General features: G+C 37.1%; 1 pseudogene; it reads right to left on the reverse strand.

The window, feature by feature from the left end:
• Window positions 1-16,861: 16,861 nt before the first annotated feature.
• Window positions 16,862-20,411, reverse strand: LOC101605106 (annotated as a pseudogene).
• Window positions 20,412-22,444: the final 2,033 nt, after the last annotated feature.

Genomic DNA, 22,444 nt, shown 5'->3' on the forward strand with positions numbered 1-22,444 from the left:
ATAAATCCGTCTATGGTTTTCTGCCAAATAATAACTTCATGCAATTAAGTTTTGGAAATCACTATTACCTCACTTCTTCAAGTTTACCAAAATTCTATTTGATTTGATGTCATTGGGCTTGTATTGTGACTTTTAATTGTAATTCTATTATATCAACTAATTCATGAAATATTAGCAACTTTATAATATTTATTACTTTTCATTTTTGTTTGTTACTACTTTCCAAAGTTCAATATTGAAATAGTCCTATGAAAGCTATTTTACATAATAAATATCTTTGGAAACAACTGTGTATTCCTTAGGATCATACAATATATCTCACATTGCTTTACATTTTCATTACTGACATTAATTTTGGCAATATAGAAGACTATTGCATTTTTGCCTTCTTCTTAAATACATTTTATCATTAACATGGATTTTGGAGTTTTCCTATATGAATAACTATAATTCCCTTTCTCATGAATTTGAAGTTAAATCCTTGACACACACTGTTCTAAAAATGTTTTATGCCTTATGGCAAATAGTTCAAACCCTCTTGGTATTGTTTTGGGTTTTTTTTTTTTTCTTGTGTTATATTGAAAATAACTGACAAATACAAGACAGACAGAATTTATTTTTCTTATAATTCAGAGGATTCAGTTCATCATGGTCTGGAACCTTTGACAAAGAAGATCATGCCATATTAGGGAGGTTGTAGACAGAAGGATGATACTGACAAATTCTTGGCTTTTCCTCCTTTATCCACCTTTTTTTGTTCACTTTTATTTATCTGAGAGTGACAGAGAGAAAGAGGCAGAGAGAGAGAGAGAGAGAGAGAATGAATGTGTGTGCCAGGGCTTCCAGCCACTGCAAATGAACTCCAGACGTGCGTGCCCCCTTGTGCATCTGGCTAACGTGGGTCCTGGAGAATTGAGCCTGAACTGGGGTCCTTCTGCTTCACAGGCAAGAGTCTAACCGCTAAGCCATCCACCAGCCTATCCACCTTTTTTTTTTTTACAGTTTATTTGCACATGCATGTGTGTATGTATGTACTTGGGTGGTATCTTGTGCCTCAAATGAATGTCAAATGTTTGTGTCACTTCTTGTATTTAGCTTTATGTGGGTTGCCTGGAAATTGGAATTGCTGCTCTATTCACAATAGCTAGGAAATTGAACCTAGCCTTTGTAAACTAAGTGCCCATAAGGAGTTGCCCAGTGAGGAGCAATACCTAAAGCATCCTAGGACTACCACATGTGCACCATGGATCTCATATTCACATATCCAAATAGTCATATATGCAAACACACAAAATTATTTTTTGACTTTTTTTTTAAGTAGAAATATTTTATGGACTCTTCCTGTGTTGGTACCAACATTTTCCTCCTCACTGCTCCCATTCCACTGAGGACTCTCCATATGGCTCATGAAACTTTTCCTGCCCTTCTTCTGAAAAATAACCTGAGGCTTAGTGTGTATGTTTTAAGTCTATTTTAGTGTTGTAGTCTTAGCAGCTTCTGGATTTCTGCTTTGATGTATTTTGAGTATCCTCAGTGTTTGTGTCCACCATCCTTACACAGCTTCTCAGGATTGCCATGGAAGCAGCACTCTTGTTCATCACATTAATTCCTGTCTGGTTTCTCCTGGGCCCTGGCTGATGTACCTGGGGTGGTACATGTCCTACCATGGCAGTCAGCTATCTATTCTTGTCTTGTTGATAGCTTTTGATTGTCCTTGGATCTTGCTGCCTTCTGAAAAAGAAAACCAATTCTCCAATGGTGAGTGAGGTTGGCATAGATTAAAGGCGATAGATATTAGAGAGACTTGGGGTATAGCCCTTCTGGCCAAAACCTTGCTTGATTTTCTCATTGGAGTTCATGATCCTGGTCTCCATAGGGTTCTGACTCAGTTCCCAGTTCCAGCTTTTGTTTCCTTTCCACTAAGTGGACATCTTAGCCAGAGAGCCATTTATTAACCCACTAGGATGGGTGCCACTATTGCACAGGTATGTACATCTTGTCAGTTTTTTTTTTTTTTTTATTTGAGAGCGACAGAACGAGAAAGGCAGATAGTGAGAGAAAGAGAGAGAATGGGCACGCCAGGGCCTCCAGCCACTGCAAACGAACTCCAGACGCGTGCGCCCCCTTGTGCATCTGGCTAACTTGGGTCCTGGGGAAATCGAGCCTCGAACCGGGGCCCTTAGGCTTCACAGGCAAGCGCTTAACCGCTAAGCCATCTCTCCAGCCCAAGGTTTTTTGATTGAATATAGCAGTATTCTTTGCTAGCTCACAATGATGTTGGCTGTTGTTCCCCAGCAGCACATGTAGCAATTTCTGTCACTATATGGGCTAACCATCTGCGCACTGGCTTCCTTCTAGATTCCATCTAGATCTCTCAATGTTCTATATGGGCATCATATGGTGTATTCAGCAATCGGGCCTTACATTTTACTTCAGGTGGGTAATCAAATGCTTTGACAGAAGTCTGTCTTGTTTGGGGGACCTTGTAGGTCTCTTCAATCAACAGTTCAATGTGGGTTATAACCTATTTCTGGTACTTGGAGTTATGAGCCAGAGCCAAATGTTTTATTATTAGGCTTCATCCCACCCTCTCCAGGGTCCTTATTACCCCTATATTGCAATTGAGGGTTACATTTTATAGTCTACTCTCCAGGAGGAAGTTTTCTATGGTAGCAATTAATTTAGATTTATTTATGTTTGTATCTTCCCATGCCTTCTCTTTACCTCCCCCACCAACCTTTGTATCCCTATTATCTGTAATACAAGTTGCCTATCAAGTATGCCTGTAACTCATGCTGTTCCAAGTTAGGAATTCCAGATGAGGACAAACATAAGGGTTTGTCTTTCTGTGCTTGTGTGAATTCACTTACTATGATGTGTTCCAATTCTGTCCATTATCCCAAAAAATGTTATTACATAATTTTTCTTACTGCTGAGTAGAATTCCATAATGATGTACCACATCATTATTAATTCATCAAATGATGGACATCTAGGTTGATTCCAGTTCTTACATTTTATGAGTTCATCAGCTATAAACATGGTTGAGCAAATGTCTCTGCAGAGAAGAATGGAGACTTTAGGGTAAATGCCCAGTATAGAAAGAGCGAGGCCAGTTGGTAGCTACATTTCCATCTTTTTCAGGAGTCACCATATTGATTTCAATAGTGATTGTACCAGTTTTCACTCCCACCAGCAGTGAATAAAGGTTTCTCTTTCCCCATATCATCATCAACATTTACTGTCATTTGATTCTTTAATGATTGCCACCATGAATGGAGTAAGGTGGCATCCCATAGTTGTTTCAATTTGCATTTCCCTAATGGTTAAGCATGATGACCTTTTTTTTTTGTAAGTATTAGCCATTTGTGTTTCTTTCTTTGAGAATTCCCTATTCAGTTCTTTGTCCCAGTTTTTTATTGCATTATTTGATTTTGTAAATTGTCTACTTTTTTTTTTTTTTGAGTCCTTTCATGCCAGCATCTCACTGAGTCTGAGAGCAAAGGACCCAAACATGCCTGCACCCTCTTTCTGCTTTGTTACATGGTTTATTTTGCCAATTGTTATCCAAGGAATCATTCCTGACACATAGAAAAGCCTGTGGTTCAATTTATCTTCCAAAATACTGCTTTATTTACCAAAATATATTTTTGAATTTTTATAGTTTCTTGGGATATTTTCTTTTTACTGAATAAAAACAAGAATGTTTCTTTAGAGGAAATAGGACATTTCAACCACTCTACACACTATATTAAATTAAGTAACTTCTTTGAAGAATAACTAAGTGAGGGGTATGCATGTGGATCAGAGGTCAGGCACTTGCTTACAAAGCCTGCCAGCCTGGGTTAAGTCCAGGTTCATAGCCCCAGTTCTCACAGTCAGATGCACAAAGTGGTGCTTGCATCTGGAGAGCTTCTGCATTTCCAAGAGGCCCTGGTATGCCCATTTTCTCGCCCTCCTCCCCCCTCTCTCTCTCTCTTTGCAAATACAATATTTAACATAAAAAATGTAACAAAATTAAACAACATAAGCAGATTTTCCATAGAGATTTTGACTATAAGACTAGTAATCGATAGAGAGAAAAGTGGTTTCTAACAAGAAAACAAATAACATTAAAATATATTGTATGAAATTTAATTATGTAATAGTAAAATATTATGTCTCTATTGTTACTTCTGGTGTTTATATCATTGCCTTATTGGATTATTATGGCAACTTTTAACATTATTTTCTAGTGTAAATTTATTGTATAATTCAAGTGGTATTGTGTAAACTCAAAGTGATCTGCCAGATATTTCAGCAAGCATTATTTATTAGTTACTACTATTTACATTTGTAATAGTATTCCAAATAACTGGACTATGGCATTTTTATTATTATCAGCAATGTTTGTTATCATTGTCAGTTATTTTTTAAAAAAGTAGTAACCTGAAACAAAATATAATAGTATGAAATAAAAAATAACTTCTCAAAAATGCTAATCCTTCATATCATACACTGTCCTTAATGCAAACACAAAAAGACACACACACACACACACACACACACACACACACACACACACACACACATGATCTAGATTCCACATATGAGAAAAAGCATGTGACATTTGTCTCCCCAAGTCTGGTTTATTTTAGTTCCCATTAGGACCTCCAATAGGATCTATATGTATCATAGATTTGCTTCAACTATCTAATGGTATTATGCAACCATAATTGCTATATCTATTGCCAGATATGTAAATAAGCATTGAGTAAAGGTTTTTAATGTTATAATCCATACTAGCTTCATAATATTTAATTTCAAGAAGGAATAATACCTTATAGTATACATGGGAGATTTTTGGCAGGTAACTATAGTATCTTTTTGGTAGCAAATTTCCATTTCTGTATAATTAGTTGTCATGCATAGGAACTGTGGCTTGATTTGGGGCGATATGGAGGGAGCCTCACACAGGGTTTTACTCTAGTTTCTGCTGACATGGAACCCACTATGAAGCCTAGACCTTGAATTCCAGGTGATCCTGCTGCCTCAAGCCTTATCACTACTGGGATTATAGGCATGCATGAACAAGCCCTGCTCAGTACTGTGACTAGCATTTGATACCCACCCTTTTAGTTTAATTCAGGACCATTGGAATGGTTACTACATTATATTTTGTCATTAAGATTACTCATCACACTCAGTATTAAAATCAGAAGAAATATTTAAAAATTTAGCAATTTCTATCTCACAAGGCCTTCGATTAAAAACTCCATACTAATAGAGCACTTTAAAGGTTACTTCACATGCTTCCTCATTTACACTCATAATCAACATGAATACTTTATAAGTAGTCCTTAAATGATGATTCCAAAAGTAAATTTAATGTATGAGCTTAAATATTATAAGATTTTCTTTTATTTCATAGGACTATTTCATCTTAGAATGTTTCATATACTTATCTTGAAACATGATGAAGAAATATTTTTATTTCTATATCATTGATTTTTACAAATTAGCAAAATAATCCACATGAAAGTACAAAATATACTACCTGAATTATAAATATAAATTAAGAAAGTTGACCTATTTTCTCATTTAAAAAATTAATAACTGTAAGCATATGGTTTTGAAATAGGCATTTTTCTTTAAAATTGAAAGCTGATGCATAAAGTACAAATTAGAGTATTTTCTCATAAGTCTCTCTCTCTCCCTGTGTATAAATATGTGTGTGTGTATGCTCAGTCCTCAGCTCCTTACAATTTAGAGGTAGACTCTTTGTGCTTACTGGGGGCAGACTTTGAGGAGGATGGGTGGATATCACTCAGCTTACCTTTTGCCAGAGCTCACTTCAGTCTCGTCCTACTACATGTCATGTGCTGTCAAGAATGTTATGTCCAGTTTCTGCTCGACCATCTTTTCCCTGTCATTATGAAGCGTCTCCTCAAGATTGTAGCCCCAAATAAAACCAATCGTTCTAAGAGCTGCTTCTGGTCATGTGTCTTGTCCCAGAAGCAAGAAGGTAATTACAATATCTATAAATTGCTTTGGATTGTATTAACATTTAAGAAATATTAATTTTTATAATCAATGGACACAGGAAATCTTTCTAGTTAACACCATTGTAACATGAGTACTCACTCATTGTCAAACATATGCAAAAATACACTATTTTTAAATATTAACAATTATTTTCAATGCTGATTTTAACAAAGTCATTATTATTACTAAAATATTTTTAGAGATTAGTAAATAAAGCAACAGTATTTATAGTAGAAATTAATAAGATATATGCCTCCTCTTTGCTCTTGTAAGGCATACTCACCATTTGTAGCTCAGTTAAAATTTAATATCTAATAAACAGTTTTTAACTTCTGTAAACAGGTGTAATTATGTGCTCCTGGATTATAGCCTTGATATGTATTTGTATTATTACTGATAGATGGTAGTTATAATATAACCAATGTATATCTAATATTGTACTAAATAGGTAATATGACATCTTTAATTATATGTTTAAAATTTAACTTCAGTTGTCAGTTGCATTTAAATGAGAGAACATTCTGGAATTCCTGTTCTACATGGAATCCCCAGTACCTATCATAGAACTTGGTACATGTGAATGCTCCTTATTGCTTTTACTAGTTGAAGTTTCAAATTACACACACACACATATTGTTTATACAAACATATATACACACATTTTATTACATAGCTAATGAAGTTATTTAGATATTTTCAATTGTAGTCAATTATATTCCTATGTTCATATTGGAAAACTGCTTCTTTGGCCAATAACTAAGTCTATTTTCATAGCTTCCAGAGTGTCCATGTGGTATTTTTAATAGGATTTTAGAGTTTAAAGAGAGAGAAAACATCACATACCGAATGGTACTGTTTGTCAACATAATCATGCATGAAGTGGCTGTGACTTTTAAAAAGATTAGAATTCTGACTAAGTGATTTTATTTTGGATTTTGAAGTTAATTTAGCCATTAGTTTCTTATGGAAAAATGATCTAAATGCATCATATAGTCAAAGTTATTTTTCTGCATAGGCACATGTATATGTATGTGGTTTCTTCTTGGTTGAAATAATCTTGGTATCATATTAGAAAGGTTCTGAATCCATTTAATAACCATGCGTAAGAAATAACTATATTTCTCCTTATCTGTCAGCAAAATGTTTCAGTCTTATATTTTTCCTGGTGACCTAGATACACCAAAAGCCTATGAGAGTTACTCTGAACTTATTTTGCAAAAATCAATATCAGTTTTCCCTTACCCATTTCTACAGGGAATATTTCCCTTTGCCTTCTATTCACAGTCAAAACTTTACTCAGAGATAAATAATATGACAACCTTTCCAGATTCATCTCCTTGAAAGGAAGGGGATTTTTCACATTGGCTCATTAAGTTGAGATCCTCTATCCTCAGCAAAACACAAATAAAACTAAAAGAAGACACTAGATGATGTTCAAAATAGGTAAAAGTAGATATATGGGTTTTACTCATTTAGTACATCTACATATGAGAAATTTTTTAAGGCACTTGGTCATTGTATTTTAATTTGAGTTACATAAAATACCACCTTCAAAAGCATTAGTTCCAAAAGATGAACAAAATAATTATATAAATTTGTTCAGTACTTTGAAAGTTTGAAATAATTTCAAATATGACAGCACCATTGGTCTTTATGAGATCTTTATGAGGTAGATAAGGTGAATATAGGTAACTCTATATCTGCTCTTAGACGTTCACATCTTAACCCTTTCTTATTAAGTTTTTCTAATACGGAAGATAGGAATACCATCCATTGGTTCTTCTATGTCCTCTGTAAGAAATACTGACCTCTTGGATACAGTTCTAGCCAAACAATAAACAAAAGAAATGTTTTTGATAAATGATGCAAAACAGAGAGATAAAGTTGGTACAGTCTTCTGAATATGACATGAGATTTGATGACTAAAAATATAGGAATAGTCTTACAAATTCATGAAGTCCATGGTGAAACAGAACATTAGAAAGAGTTTGGTTACTTACTTCACTGGTAAGCACCTAAAATAAGGCCTACAACTGTTAGTTTTCAAATACTGTTATTGTAAGGGAGAAAGCCCTATGTTACTTTTCTACCAGCCTTTATCCACATATTCTGTTGTTTGTAAATACATTCCTAGACAAGAGTAAGATACAATATCATCATTTTGATAGATGAGGGAAATGAACTTAAAGGCATTCAGTAGCATATCTATTCATATAACAAATAATATTTCTTAAGATGTATGTATGTATATATATATATATATATATATATATATATATATATATATATATATATACTAATATATTAAAATATATTAAGGAAATGGTAAATAAGAAAAGGAAAATTGTTTTCCTTTTCAAACAACTAACATAGAGCTGGGGAGATGGCTCAGTGGATAAAGCACTTACCATGCAAGCATGAGGACTAGGAATTTGTATCACCAGTACCACTTAAATGCTTGGTGGTCCTCCTTCCTCTGCCTCCCTAGTGCTGGGATTAAAGGCATGCTTCACCATTCCTGGCTCCAGTATGATTTTATTAATTGATCATCTCAAAAATTCACTAACAGCCAGGCGTGGTAGCACACGCCTTTAATCCTAGCACATAGGAGACAGATAAGAGGATCGCCATGGTTCGAGGCCATCCTGAGACTACAGAGTGAATTCCAGTTCAGCCTGGGCTACAGTGAGACCTTATCTCAAAAAAACAGAAACAAACTTAACTGTTTTCCTCATTAAAAAAAATTGTTTATTTTTATTTATTTATTTGAGAGCAACAGACAGAGAGGGAAAGAGGCAGAGAGAGAGAGAGAGAGAGAGAGAGAGAGAGAGAGAGAGAGAGAATGGGTGCACCAGGGTCTCCAGCCACTGCAAACGAACTCCAGACGTGGGCACCCCCTTTTGCATCTGGCTAGCGAATCAAGCCTCGAATGGGGATCCTTAGGCTGCACAGGCAAGAGCCTAACCGCTAAGCCATCTCACCAGCACCCTGTTTTCCTCATTTTTAATACCTCTATTATACCATAATAATTGTTAGGTCAGGTTCATCTGGAACTTGGCATTTTTCAAATTCTGTTTACTGATTATACCATATTGTAGATTCATAACTAATGAACTCATTCCTGACTGAAAACCACCTTAAATTTTCTATGTGAAGTATATCACAGCATTATTTGAATTAGTAGTACTAGATAGTGTTAACCATTATGTATGAGAGTCATTTAAGCAGCAAAATTACCCAACAGCAAACAAAGCAAAGAAAATGCAAAAGAAATAGCACTTTCTGGTATCAAAACATCACAGGCACCCAAATAACGTGTGCTTTTTATATATCATTTACTGATTGCAAAATCAATAACTAATTTTGGTTAACAATTATGGATGATGTGAGGCATATATTTTTAGTCTTTCTTCCATTTTGGGGTTCTTTGACATCTTATGAATTTAAAAAGCAGAATAAAATAAATTCATGTTAAATTGAAAATAAAAAATCATAGTACTAAATTACATATTTATTGTGAATGTATGATTAATTCTATCAAATTTCACTACACTTTTTGATGGAAATAATTTTCTCTTTTATATGGTAATGTCGACATTACATTGATTAATGTTCTAACATAAAACAAACCCAGCACATCTGAAATAACTACACAATATAAGATATTATCCTCTTTTATGCTGTTAATGTTTTGTGAGCATTTGCTTGAATATTTTGAATGAGATTTATTTGAAATTTCTCTTATATTTTTTTGCTAGAATTTGTAAACAAGACATTGTTAGACTCATAAAATTATTGAGAATTGTGCATATTTTCCATCATTGAGGGTAGTCATTTGTGTGATGATAGAATTAATTGCTTTTGTGAATGTTGGAACTGCCAGGGATGATTTTGGCACCTGTAGCCTTCAATATAGGAGAATTTTGTTACTAATGCAACTTCATTAGTAGTGAAAAAAAGCAATTCAGTTTAAATTACTTCTAAATCATTTTGATAATTTATATGTTTCTTAGAATTTATAAGTTTTATCTCCCTTCAATTAATCACTAAAGTATTTTATATCTTCTTATTTTGCTAACATCTTTAATATCTATGGAAATGTTCTCTTTTTTAATCTTAATATATATGGGCAAATATTTAGGAAATTGTTAATATATTTTGTTTTGAAAGGGTTTTAATTTACAGAGAAATTGAAAACATAGAATAGAAAATTCCTTTATACCTTGTATATAGTTTCTTATATTTTATAATATTTAAATTGATGAACTACTACTGATATGCTATACAAAATGCATATTTCAGTTTAACTTTGAATTTCACATCACATTCTTTTTCTGTTTTCAGATTCAATTCAAAATTTTAAATTTTATTTAGACATTATTTTGTATAAAACTCCTGGAGGCAATGACAGTTTCTCAGATAGTCCTTGTTTATATTGACAATCTTATGAAGACAATTAGACATGTATTTCATACAATGATCATCTACTTAGATTAAGTGATTTTCTCAAAACTACTATTCTGAGTTTAGGTTAGGTACTTCAAAGTGATTTATATGACTTCTGATGATAACCTTGATCAAATGATCAATGTGTGTCAGAGTTTTGATAGGATAGTCTTTATCCACCTTTCTTTCTTGTACCCTTTGACTTCTGTCTTCTTCCCCCTCTCTTGAAAGAAAGTCACTATGTGTGGCCTACCTAGGATTTACAGTCACACTAAAAAATGAAGGATTATATTCTCATCAGGGTAGAATATCTGCATGAAATAATCAGAATTCTCCTGGAAAGGATTTCATTTTCCTGTTGTTAGAAATGTATTCCATCACTTAGTTGTATGAGAATCCATCAGTACTTATTTTCTACTTTGGGTTATAATCTAACTTTATTTTGTCCCTCAAATCATTCTAGCATTAAAGTCCAGAGTACTATTAATTGGTTCCTATGTCTCTTTGGTACTCCATCAATACATGTGTGGGTGGGTGTGTGTGTGTTTGGTATCACTTGTTTGCATTCTGGTTCTACATGCTTGATTAGTGTATTTTCTACTCCTGTCCTAGTGTGATGGATTGACTCAGGTGTCACCATATACTTATGAGTTCTGAATACGAGGTCTCCAGTTGGTGGCAATTTGGGAATTGGAACCTCCTGGAGGTAGTGCATTATTGAGGGTGAACTTATGGGTATTATAGCCAGCTTCCCTGTGCTAGTGCTAGATACACTGTCCTGCTGCTGTTCTCCACCTGGTATTGACCAGGAGGTGATGTCCACTCTCTGCTCATGCTATTGTTTTCCCTGCCATTATGGAGCTGACTCTCCAGTCTGTAAGCCAAATTATGCCCTTGCCTCTCACAAACTGTTCTTGGTCAAGTCATTTCTGCCAGCAACACAAAGCTAAGTGCGACAGTAAAAATGTGACCAGAGGAATGGGGCCATTGTTACTGATTGTGGGATTTGGCCTTTTGAAACTGATTTTCAGGAAGAAAGTTGAAGGATTGGAAACCTTGGTCTATGTTGCGCCCCTCCCGCCAGCAGGAAGAACGACAACAAAAGGATTCTTCTCAAGCACACTTTATTGGGAGCTCCAAGCTGATAGAGAGAAGGACCCTGACCCTACAGAGCGCCAAGCTTATATACTTGTGGTCATGTAGATGTGAAGCGTTGTCTGATTGGCTTAAGTCTTATCAGACGACTTTGCATCACCCAATTGGGATAGGTGAGCAGCCATGTTAGGATAACGTCATATGCTCATGTGCAAATGATTAGGATGCAAAAGCAGTAAACAAGCTGACGCAGCAAAGCCTGATGAAGCCAGCGCGGATCCCAACAGTTCCCCCTTATAAAAATTGTTTTGAACCTCAGGATACCCGATCCAGGACCAGCCCTCATGATGGCCAGTCCGATCGAGGGTAGAGCCCAAGACCAAAAGCCTGCTTAAGCACCTTCCCGAGTGCAAGGGGAAAAATCCCTTCGGGGTGCAAAGGCTGCTCATGCAGGGATGTAAGCCTTCCAAGGTGCAATGACAACAAGGTCACTTGGTGTGCAAAGGCCTTACAATAGGCAGGGTGGAACTAACCATGGGATGTAAGCCTTCCAAGGTGCAATGACAACAAGGTCACTTGGTGTGCAAAGGCCTTACAGTAGGCAGGGTGGAACTAACCATCTCGCAGGCTCTCCAGCCACACTTGTGGAGATGCTTCTTGATCCAAAGCCATAAGTGCCTGAACAATCTTTACGTTATCCTGCTGACGTTGTTGTCTGATTCGACAGATAAGCCAGAGACAGAACACCATACCACACAGAAGGGCTGCTCCGAACATAGCCACCCCCACCCTTTCCTTAAAGAAAGAAAATGCAGAAGATAGATAGGACTGAACTGGCATAGGGACAGGCCATGTTCTGGCCACAGCCCAAAATTGCATCTTAATTCCCTTTATCATCATCGGCAGGAGCAGGCTCAGGATCATCAGTAGTAGTAAGAAGGTTGTCATTCCTTGTCTTCTCATGATGTACAATTCGAGTCAACTGCTCTGGCACCCAGATAGGATCAGCTTGGCCCTGTGGAAAAACACAAACAGCTCCCCCTCCCTCAGATTCACTAGAACTTTCTATATATAAATTTGCAAATTCCGTCAAATCTGGATATAGCTTCTTTGGTGGTTTGATTCAGGTGTCCCCCATTAACTTAGGTGTTCTGAATGCTAGGTTCCCAGCTGATGGAGATTTGGGAATTAATGCCTCCTGGAGGGAGTGTATTGTTGGGGGCGGGCTTATGGGCTTTATAGCCAGTTTCCCCATGCCAGTGTTTGGCACACCTTCCTGTTGCTGTGGTCCATCTTATGTTGGCCAGGGGGTGATGTCCACCCTCTGCTCATGCCATCGTTTTCCCCTGCCATCGTAGAGCTTCCCCTCAAGCCTGTAAGCCAAATAAACCTCTTTTTCCCAGAAGCTGCTCTTGGTTGGGTGATTTCTACCAGCAATGCGAACCGGACTGCAACAGCTTCGGACCTGAATTTGGCCCTCCCTTTTGCGTTTCACTTTTATTCTGTGCACTTTTATTCTGTTCTGTCTGAAACCTAGGTTCTCTTTTTATTTTAACCTTTTTTTGTTTTCCCCTTTTATTTTCTTCAAACTCTGACATGCTATCTTGATGATGTGCTAATATGCGTTGACCTTCCCTGATCACCTCTTCACAACGTTTGTCCTCCAAACATGATCGCACCAAACGCCATAAGGGCTGTGTGCCTGCGTGCAACTTTCGCGTTTCTGCCTCGCAGTCAATGTCCCTACCTAGCAGCTCCAAAAAAGTGGAATGGGGGTGTCCCATTCTGCAACCTTATATACGTTTGAGACGATCAACTAACTTATGTATATCAGACTTACAGATCAGTTACAAGCCAAAACTTAGCATATAGCACATCCAGGGGAACTTACCGGTACCGCCGCTCCGTGTGTTGAGTTCTGAATCCTCTCTCGGAAGTATCCTCAGGGGTCCTCTCAATTGGCCGGTTGTTGACAAGTCCCGGGGTTCGGCACCACTTGTTGCGCCCCTCCCGCCAGCAGGAAGAACGACAACAACAGGATTCTTCTCAAGCACACTTTATTGGGAGCTCCAAGCTGATAGAGAGAAGGACCCCGACCCTACGGAGCGCCAAGCTTATATACTTGTGGTCATGTAGATGTGAAGCGTTGTCTGATTGGCTTAAGTCTTATCAGACGACTTTGCATCACCCAATCGGGATAGGTGAGCAGCCATGTTAGGATAACGTCATATGCTCATGTGCAAACGATTAGGATGCAAAAGCAGTAAACAAGCTGACGCAGCAAAGCCTGACGAAGCCAGCGCGGCTCCCAACAGGTCTAAAAGACTCCTTGCAGTGCTGTAAGTACAGTAGAGCTTAATGGATCATTCTGTGCAGAGTTGAAATATCTGAATTCAGTAATAACTATGGAATGTGAGGTTTGGCTTATGAGGATAATAAAGCTTGTCTTACACTGGGATAAAAACAGTTTGCATGAGCAGCTTGCTGTTAGCTCTGTCCTGAGAGCATGTACAGGCTTTCTTTACATAGAAATGGACGAGTATGAGCAGAGATATATGGCCCTTCAGCTGAAATTGTTTGTGAGATTACAACCATTGAGATTGGACCAAAAGGAATAATGCAGACTCTTTTGAAGGAGCCTCAATGCTGAAGGAGTGTCCTGTTCTTCAAAGTCTACTTCACTCCCCTCCCCCAATTATCAAATTGGTAGCCCATCTGGTACTATAGAGTATAAAAAATGTAGAAGAGAGAGGGTCGTTGAATTTGCAACATGGTTTTGTTTATAGAAATGGCCAGAAGAAGTGTGAAGCAGTCACATTGGATTACTGGTGTGGAGGTCCATTGGAGCCATGAGTATGAACTGTGGGCTACAATGGAGACCCGGTAGAGAAGACTGTGATGAAGTTTACTGGTTAGAATTATCATACTAGGAGACTGATTAGAGTTATTTCATACAGAGATACATTTTGATGTTTGCCCTGTTGCTTTAATATCTTTTGTGGTGTGAATATTTATTCTGTTATTATGTTAATTTTTTTTGTTTGTTTGTTTTGGTTTACAGCTCAGTTAAAAGACATTGGACCATGGGGATACTTGAACATTATTAGATTTGACAAAAGCTATAGGGACTTTTAAAGTTGGACTCAATGCATTGCATTTTACAGCATGGATGGATATCAGTTTATGGGGGCCAGGGGTAGAATATGGTGGGTGGTTTGGTTCAGATGTCCTCCATAGACATGTTTTCTGAATGTTAGGTTCCCAGATGGTGAAAATTTGGGAACTGGAGCCTCCCTCCTTGCCAGTGTTTGGGACATTCTCATGCTACTGTTGTAAGTATACTGTTGTAAGTATACTGTTGCAAGTATCATGTTGTTCACATGATGTTGGCCAGGAGGTGGTGTCCCCTCTCTGCTCATGTGATCATTTTCCCCTGTCATCACGGAGCTTCCCCTTAAGTCCATAAGCCAAAATAAACCCTTTCCTCTCACAATCTTCTCTTGATCAGGTGTTTTCTGCCAGAAATACAAAAGTTACTATAACACCTACAATCAGCAAATTCTTCATGGTTCCTTTTTTATTTCCGTTTTTCCATTTCATTTTATTTCCTCCTTCTCTCTTTCTTTTCTTTCTTTGTTTCTTTATAATTTTGAGAATGGTGTTAGAAGTATGTTCTGAGCACCAAGTATGCTTGTTTCTCCTGTGGTATCATGTCAAGTGTCTCAACTTTCATGGGAAAATATGTATGCACAGTAACTTGTCCATATATTAATAATTTATATGTATAGGTTACTATCATCATTCATGTATATACACCATTTTGAGTTCACATAAATGCCTTCAATTTTAACCTATTAACATATAGATTATTTTATCTATCCTTACCTAGCTTATCTTAAAATTTCTACCTCAACCAGACTCTTACCATGTATCATCTGTTTGAATATAATTACTTTCTAAATATATATCATAAAATATTTAGTCTTCTTGGGCTGGAGAGATGGCTTAGCGGTTAGGTGCTTGCCTGTGAAGCCTAAGGACCCCAGTTCGAGGCTCGGTTCCCCAGGTCCCACATTAGCCAGATGCACAAGGGGGCGCACGCGTCTGGAGTTCGTTTGCAGAGGCTGGAAGCCCTGGCGTGCCCATTCTCTCTCTCTCCTCTACCTGTCTTTCTCTCTGTGTCTGTCGCTCTCAAATAAATAAATAAATAAATTTAAAACAAAAAAAAATTTAGTCTTCTAATATATGAACTAAATATCTTATCATTTAAGTAGATCATCATTTAATTCTTTTATCATTTTTTATTTTTTGTGATACACACACACATATATGTGTGCATATATATATATATATATATATATATATATATGTTCAGTGATATGGATATATTTCATTTTTTCTTGATGATTTATATATTATTTAAGAATTAAATGGAAATATTCATTGGTGTTATATGGGAAACAACTTAGATCTTCATATAATCTTCTTTATAACACAGTCTTGCTACAGTAGGTTATTTGGACCAATTTTTTATCTTTGTTTTTTTTTTTTTTTCTTTATGGATGACAGTATTATCTTCAAGAAAAGGTAATATCACTTGTTCGAATTCATATGGCTTCTACTTTCCTTTCTTCATAGGGTTGCAGTGTAGTGTTGAGTTAAAGAGAACATCCTTGCCTTAAAACTTAAAGTTGTCTCTTACCTTTACTATAATAAAATATATATATTAGGTTTGGTCAGTACAGGTAAGATACTGGAGTCACAGAGCAATATGCATTAACATTATATAATGATTCATAAAATGTGAGGGACTATGTACATGAATTTCTTAAACATTCAGTCATAAAGATAAGTGCACAGATGTATGGTGCAGAAAACTGTATCTTAACACTGACAATACTGCACGACTCCATCAACAAGTCCATCTTTTCTAATTGTGAAGCTACTATGCTTCCCAAACTTGACTCTACCAGGTCTGAATTGTGCAGACATATATACCAGCATGAGTAAGAATGCCATTACAGAACACAGGTTCTAGATAGATACAGATTTATACATAACATCGTGTTATACTTTAAGGAAAGATTCGATTTACAACTTCACATTAACACATATAAAAATAACTTGACTCAACAGAAAAAGTCTTTTTAGCAACATTCAAAATAACTAACTTATAAAATTTTTAAATTACAGAGAATTTGAAAGAATGAAATAAAGTACAAAAACAAACAAAACAAAAGCACACTCACAAAAAAGTCAAATTTTGACAAAAGTATGCTTCATTTATCTGGAAGCTATTATTTCTGGAAAAATAATACATAACTGAACTCTACATTTATACTTGAGTCCAAGCCATTTTGAATGTGGTGGGAACCCACAGTTCAGTTACTTTTCCCACTCACTGCTTTCTCCTCTTGAGGGACATGATTAGAATCTGTGTCATTTTGGTGATCTGTGACAGAGTTTTTAATGCCCATGGGGGAGTCTACACTGTCCTACCCCACACTGAGAGGGTTTATGTAACTACTAGCTCATCTACCAGTTCTCTCCTCTGAGCTGTTGGAGGCTTTCTTACCATTTCTTGAAGAAGAAGGAAAGTCATCCTCAGTTGTGTTCCCGGCCCTCTGAAATCCAGGCCCAGACTTCAGTCTGGAGTTGCTGCAATTCTTTGGTTTATTGGCCAGACTTTGCTGCAGTGTTTGCTTATGGCCTCTGCCTGATCTATAAGTTTAGAAAATGTAGTCTTACTGGCACTTTAGGCTGAAGCTTGAGACTACTACTATTGGTACTGAGCCAGTGGCTGACTTATCTCCTTCAGTTATTGCTGAAAAACTAGAATAGTATTCTGCATAGTCTCTACATCTTTGTCAAGTTGAATGATGAAGTCACTCATTTTATCCTGACTGCTTTTAAGTCCGTATTTCTGTATTTCTACTGCAAAGCCAACTATGTTTGAAGCTGGGTAGTGACTCCCTGGAACAGCTACCTTCTGAGATCTTGGTTCTCAGTGATGAACATTTCACAATTTGCCATTAACTTTTTTTTTTTTCTGAGAAGTCAAGATTTATTTTATTTTATTTTATTTTTCGACCTGTTTGCATTTTTCCAATCCCCAGAACCAACAAAAGCATTAATGGTGACTTTTCAAAATTTTTGAAATAGAGGCTTATCAAGATATCTGTGATTTGGGGAATTTTAATACTTTTAAAATCCATCATGAGTATAAAACTTCCATGTGGGGCTGGAGAGATGGTTTAGTGGTTAAGCGCTTGCCTGTGAAGCCTAAGGACCCCGGTTCGAGGCTCTGTTCCCCAGGTCCCACGTTAGCCAGTTGCACAAGGGGGCGCACGCATCTGGAGTTCGTTTGCAGAGGCTGGAAGCCCTGGCGCGCCAATTCTCTCTCTCTCCCTCTATCTGTCTTTCTCTCCATGTCTGTTGCTCTCAAATAAATAAATAAATAAAAATTTAAAAAAATAAAAGTAAAAATAAAAAAAAAAAAACTTCCATGTGTCCTTTTGGACTCTGATGTAAGTTTTTTTTTTTTTTTATTAATTAGTTTTGCAGTCAAGTTGGTACCATTGTTAGGCTCGTCCATGACCTACCCTCCCCTTGGCTCCTCTTTGTTGAGGTATATGGGTCAGGTATTGTGGAGTTAGGCTGCAGTTATGAGTAGGAGAAATGTCTCTGCATATCATGACCCAATGTGTGGCTCTGACATTCTTTTAGCCCCTCTTCTCCAAAATTTCCCTGAGCCATGTTGGGCTCATTTTTGGTCTGCTCCAGTGATGAGGTGTTGGGAGTCTCTGTGTCTCTGGGTATCTGATTTGCTAGAAGTTGATTTTTCTCTGTGTCAGTCTCCTTCACCCTTGTGCTGGTACTGGGTTAGCCAAGAAAACAACATCCTTGCTTGTTTCACCAATTATTCTTAGTTTCATCTGGGGCCCTTTTGAGGTATGATGGGGTGGCTCTCTCCTTATGATCTACATCTATCTGAAAAAGAGAAGCAGATTCTCCAACAGAGATTAAAGTTAACACCAGACAAATGGAATAACCCTTATTTTTTATAGATAATTTAATATGTGTAGGCCCACTTGTAGACCACGATTGGAGGTAGCTTGATAAGGGAGAGCGGGCTCATGTTTGGATATAGTTCTGACTTGTTTCCCAGCTCCAGCTATGGGTCCCGTTCCACTGAGTGGATCAGTTAGCCGAATCAAGAGCAGTTGGTTTCCCACCATGGCTGTACACCACTATTGCACTTGTGTGAGCATCAGGACAGCTTATTTGCTGCTAAGTAGGTTAGGCCATGAGTTGCTTACACAGATATTGGTCATTTTCCCCCAGTCACCCATGTAGCACCTTCTGGCAGTAGACATGCTGACTGTCTGCGGACTGACTCTCTTCCAGCTCCCAGCCATGCCATTCCATTTTACATGTCAACTGCATATGGTGTCTTCAGCAGTAGGGTCTCACCACTAACCTTTGGTGGGTCATCAAGTACTCTGACAGAAATCTGTATTTCTTTTAGGAAACCTTGTTTGTCTCTCTGATCAAAAGCTCATTGCAGATGAGAGCCACATGCTAGTATTGGGAGTTACGGGTCAGTGCCAACTAGGAAAACAAAGAAAAAGATAACTAATATAAAAGAGTTAGAGAGGAGAGATAAAGAGAGAGAGAGAGAGAGAGAGAGAGAGAGAGAGAGAGAGAGAGAGAGAGAGAGAGAAGCTGTAGAAGATTAAGTTCAGTCTTCTTTATACCCTCTCCACTGCCTTGTGGCTCAGGTATTCCCTCTAAGGGCCTGGTGAAGGTTCAACCATTTGGTCTGCCTTTTTTTTTTTTTTAAATTTACTTTATTAGTTTTCTTTTCAGCAAATACAGGCAGTTTGGTCTGCCTTTTGCCTGTTTGGTTTATTGGAGTTTTGGCTCAGGTAGTTCAGCAATCATAAAGTCCACAGTCTTACAGGATAAACTGACATACATTATCTGTAAATCACAATGCTCAATAAGGTTAAAAGCTATGCATATTACATTTCTTTATTTTATTGGAAATTTGCAGTTAAGGCACTTGCCTGCAAAGCCAAAGGACTCAGGTTCGATTCCCCAGGACTCACCTAAGCCAAATGCACAAGGTGACACATGTGTCTGGAGTTTGTTTTTAGGTGCTACAGGCCCTGTTGCACCATATTCTCTTCTCTCTCTCTCTTTCTCTCTTTCCTTCTTTCAAATAAATAAATAAATAAACATTTAAAAAATATGAAACAAAATAATATGTCTGAAAAGTTTTACATTAACCATAACAGGCTGACCAGTATAAGAATGTGGCTTTTTGGCTCAAAAAGTCTGAGTCTCTGTGTCGAAATAGTACTTGGCTGGTCTCATCATAGCTTTCTCGAGGTGGGGGTGTTGGAGAAGTGTTCAATGGGGAGTATGATTTGTTTATCAGGCACTCAGTTCATTTTTGGCTTGTTCCAACTTATCTTTAGTCTATTCCAGTTCACCTTTCATTTATTTGAAAAACAAGCTCATCATTTGATCTACAATAGTTGATCTCAGGCAACACTAAGCTGGATTTGCTTGAGGTAACACTGAATTTAAGTAGTATGTTCTTGCATCTACTGTTCTGTAGTTGCTAGACACATAACAGGGATATCTTCCCAGTGAGAACATTCTCGTCGTTGTTGCTTTGTTTTTCTTCAGACTCCCTCAGACAAGTTACATCATCTGAGTTATGATCTGTGTACTGCCCTCCTCAGCTTGAACATATGCCTCGTACTGTTTCTATATAATAATTAATTCATCCCAGACAATGACATTGAAGACTTTTTTACTCAGAGGAACCTTTTTGGGAAGAGATTAATTCTTAGCAGGTCATCCTCTCGAAATTGAGGTGGCACAAGGGCCACCAGTCACGTAAGCTGAGCACTTTTCAAAACTTTCAAATCCATTTGAGACCCAAGGCCATCTTTTAACTGAGAACTCTGCAAGTTCAAAACACAAGCTATGCATTACCAACATATAATGGCACAAAGTTAATATTCCTATTTCTAAAAAGAGGAACAGGTTCATACCAAGGAAAGATTGGGATAATAGTAGAATGAATATCAAATCCCAGAGCCCCATGTTTCAGATCTGGGACTCATGTTGAAATCACCTGGGCTCCAAAAAGTTTGGTTATTCCCACCCCTCTAACTGTGAAGCCTGAAGCACCTCTTCTGTGGAGGATCACCTGGAGCCTAAGATTCTTCCTGCTAGATGTCTCAATGCCCAAGCATCTCCAACATCCTGGGGCTTTCATGAAACCTACATTTTACCTTCACTATATCCTTCCTATAACCTCAGTACATTTAATCAGCTTATCCTTAATGGTGACAATTTATTTAACAATTAAAGGTAAAATAATTGCATTCTTTATGCTTGGGACTTGAAATTTGCTTACATTTCTTCCCGTGGGGAAAAAAAATTCTATATCTTTTCACTTTGCTATGTTCTGTTTTCCTTTCTTTCATTATAGACCTCAATAGAAGCAGCAAAATAATGTCAGACCAGTTATTGTATGTACTTTTTTGTCTTCGAATTTCTTCCAACAAACATATTATTCCATAACCTTCACATTCAAGTTCACTCAACTTCTTAAGACACACAAGCAATTATAGCCAGATTCTTCTCCAGACTATCTCATGAACTACCTGGAGTCCATTTCGTATAAAATCCATTTTTCTCTCCAAAACCTCAGAATCCAAGCCTCCACTGTTCCATTACTTTTGGCCTTTTTCAAATTCTCACCAGAATGGATAATTAAATTCTGTTTACAGCATTGTAAGGGTTCACTAGTCCAAAGTTCCATATCTTACCACATTCCCCCAAACCAGTTTAAAAAATATATAAACCAAATATCCAGGTTTACTGAATAAATATCTCTACTTTTAGGTGCTCTTTTTCTCTCTCATTGACTTTCTTCTCGATGGGACCAAACAGCCAGGTAGAAGTAGCTCATGGAAAGAGGGATTGTTTTGGCTAATAGATTTGAGGGAATGTTTTGTCATGTTAGTAAAGCATAGCTGAAGCAATATCTAGCATCATATCTTCACAGGAAGGAAGTAGAGTGGACTCATGTCCACCTGGGCTGTACTATAAACACTCAATACTTTTCCCCAGCATGGTTCTACATCCCAAAGCACCCACCATCCATTACCTTCCCAAACTGCATCGCCAATTGGGGATAGAACATTCAAACATCTGAAGCTATGGGAACCATTTTACATCCAAACAACCACAAATGGATACAAAATTTTATGTAGAAGGAGTGAGTAAGTTCAAGAGCCATTGTATGACATTGAGACTGCATTAATGGAAATATATTATATTCTTGAAAATTAAGAGTATAGGTTATACATGATTCTTAATGAGTACAGTACATAAGGCAATTTATATGTAAATTGTTTATATTAATCAATTCATTTTACAGTGTATACGTTGTACAAAATGAACATTTGGAAGGAAAAATGTGGCATGCATTGATTACCATCAATAGTATAAAATATACCAAGTTCACACTCAGTTATTTTATTATTATTTTTGATGCAGGATCATCTTTGTACCACAGGCTGGTCATGATGAACTCATGATTCTCCTACCTTAGATTTCTTCAGAGATTACAGGCTTATTACCAAACCCTATATTCATATTCTTTTATTTTAGAATTGGACATTGTATCTAGAACTCCTGAATACTAGGAAGCTGCTATAACACTGAGATACCTCCCTAGATATTTTATTTTTATTTATTTATTTGAGAACAACACACAGAGAGAGAGGGAGAGAGAGAGAATGGGTGTGCCAGGGCCTCCAGCCAGTGCAAACTACCTACAGATGCATGCACTA

The sequence above is a fragment of the Jaculus jaculus genome, chromosome X, assembly GCF_020740685.1.
Source record: "Jaculus jaculus isolate mJacJac1 chromosome X, mJacJac1.mat.Y.cur, whole genome shotgun sequence".
In the NCBI taxonomy this organism is placed as follows: Eukaryota; Metazoa; Chordata; class Mammalia; order Rodentia; family Dipodidae; genus Jaculus; species Jaculus jaculus.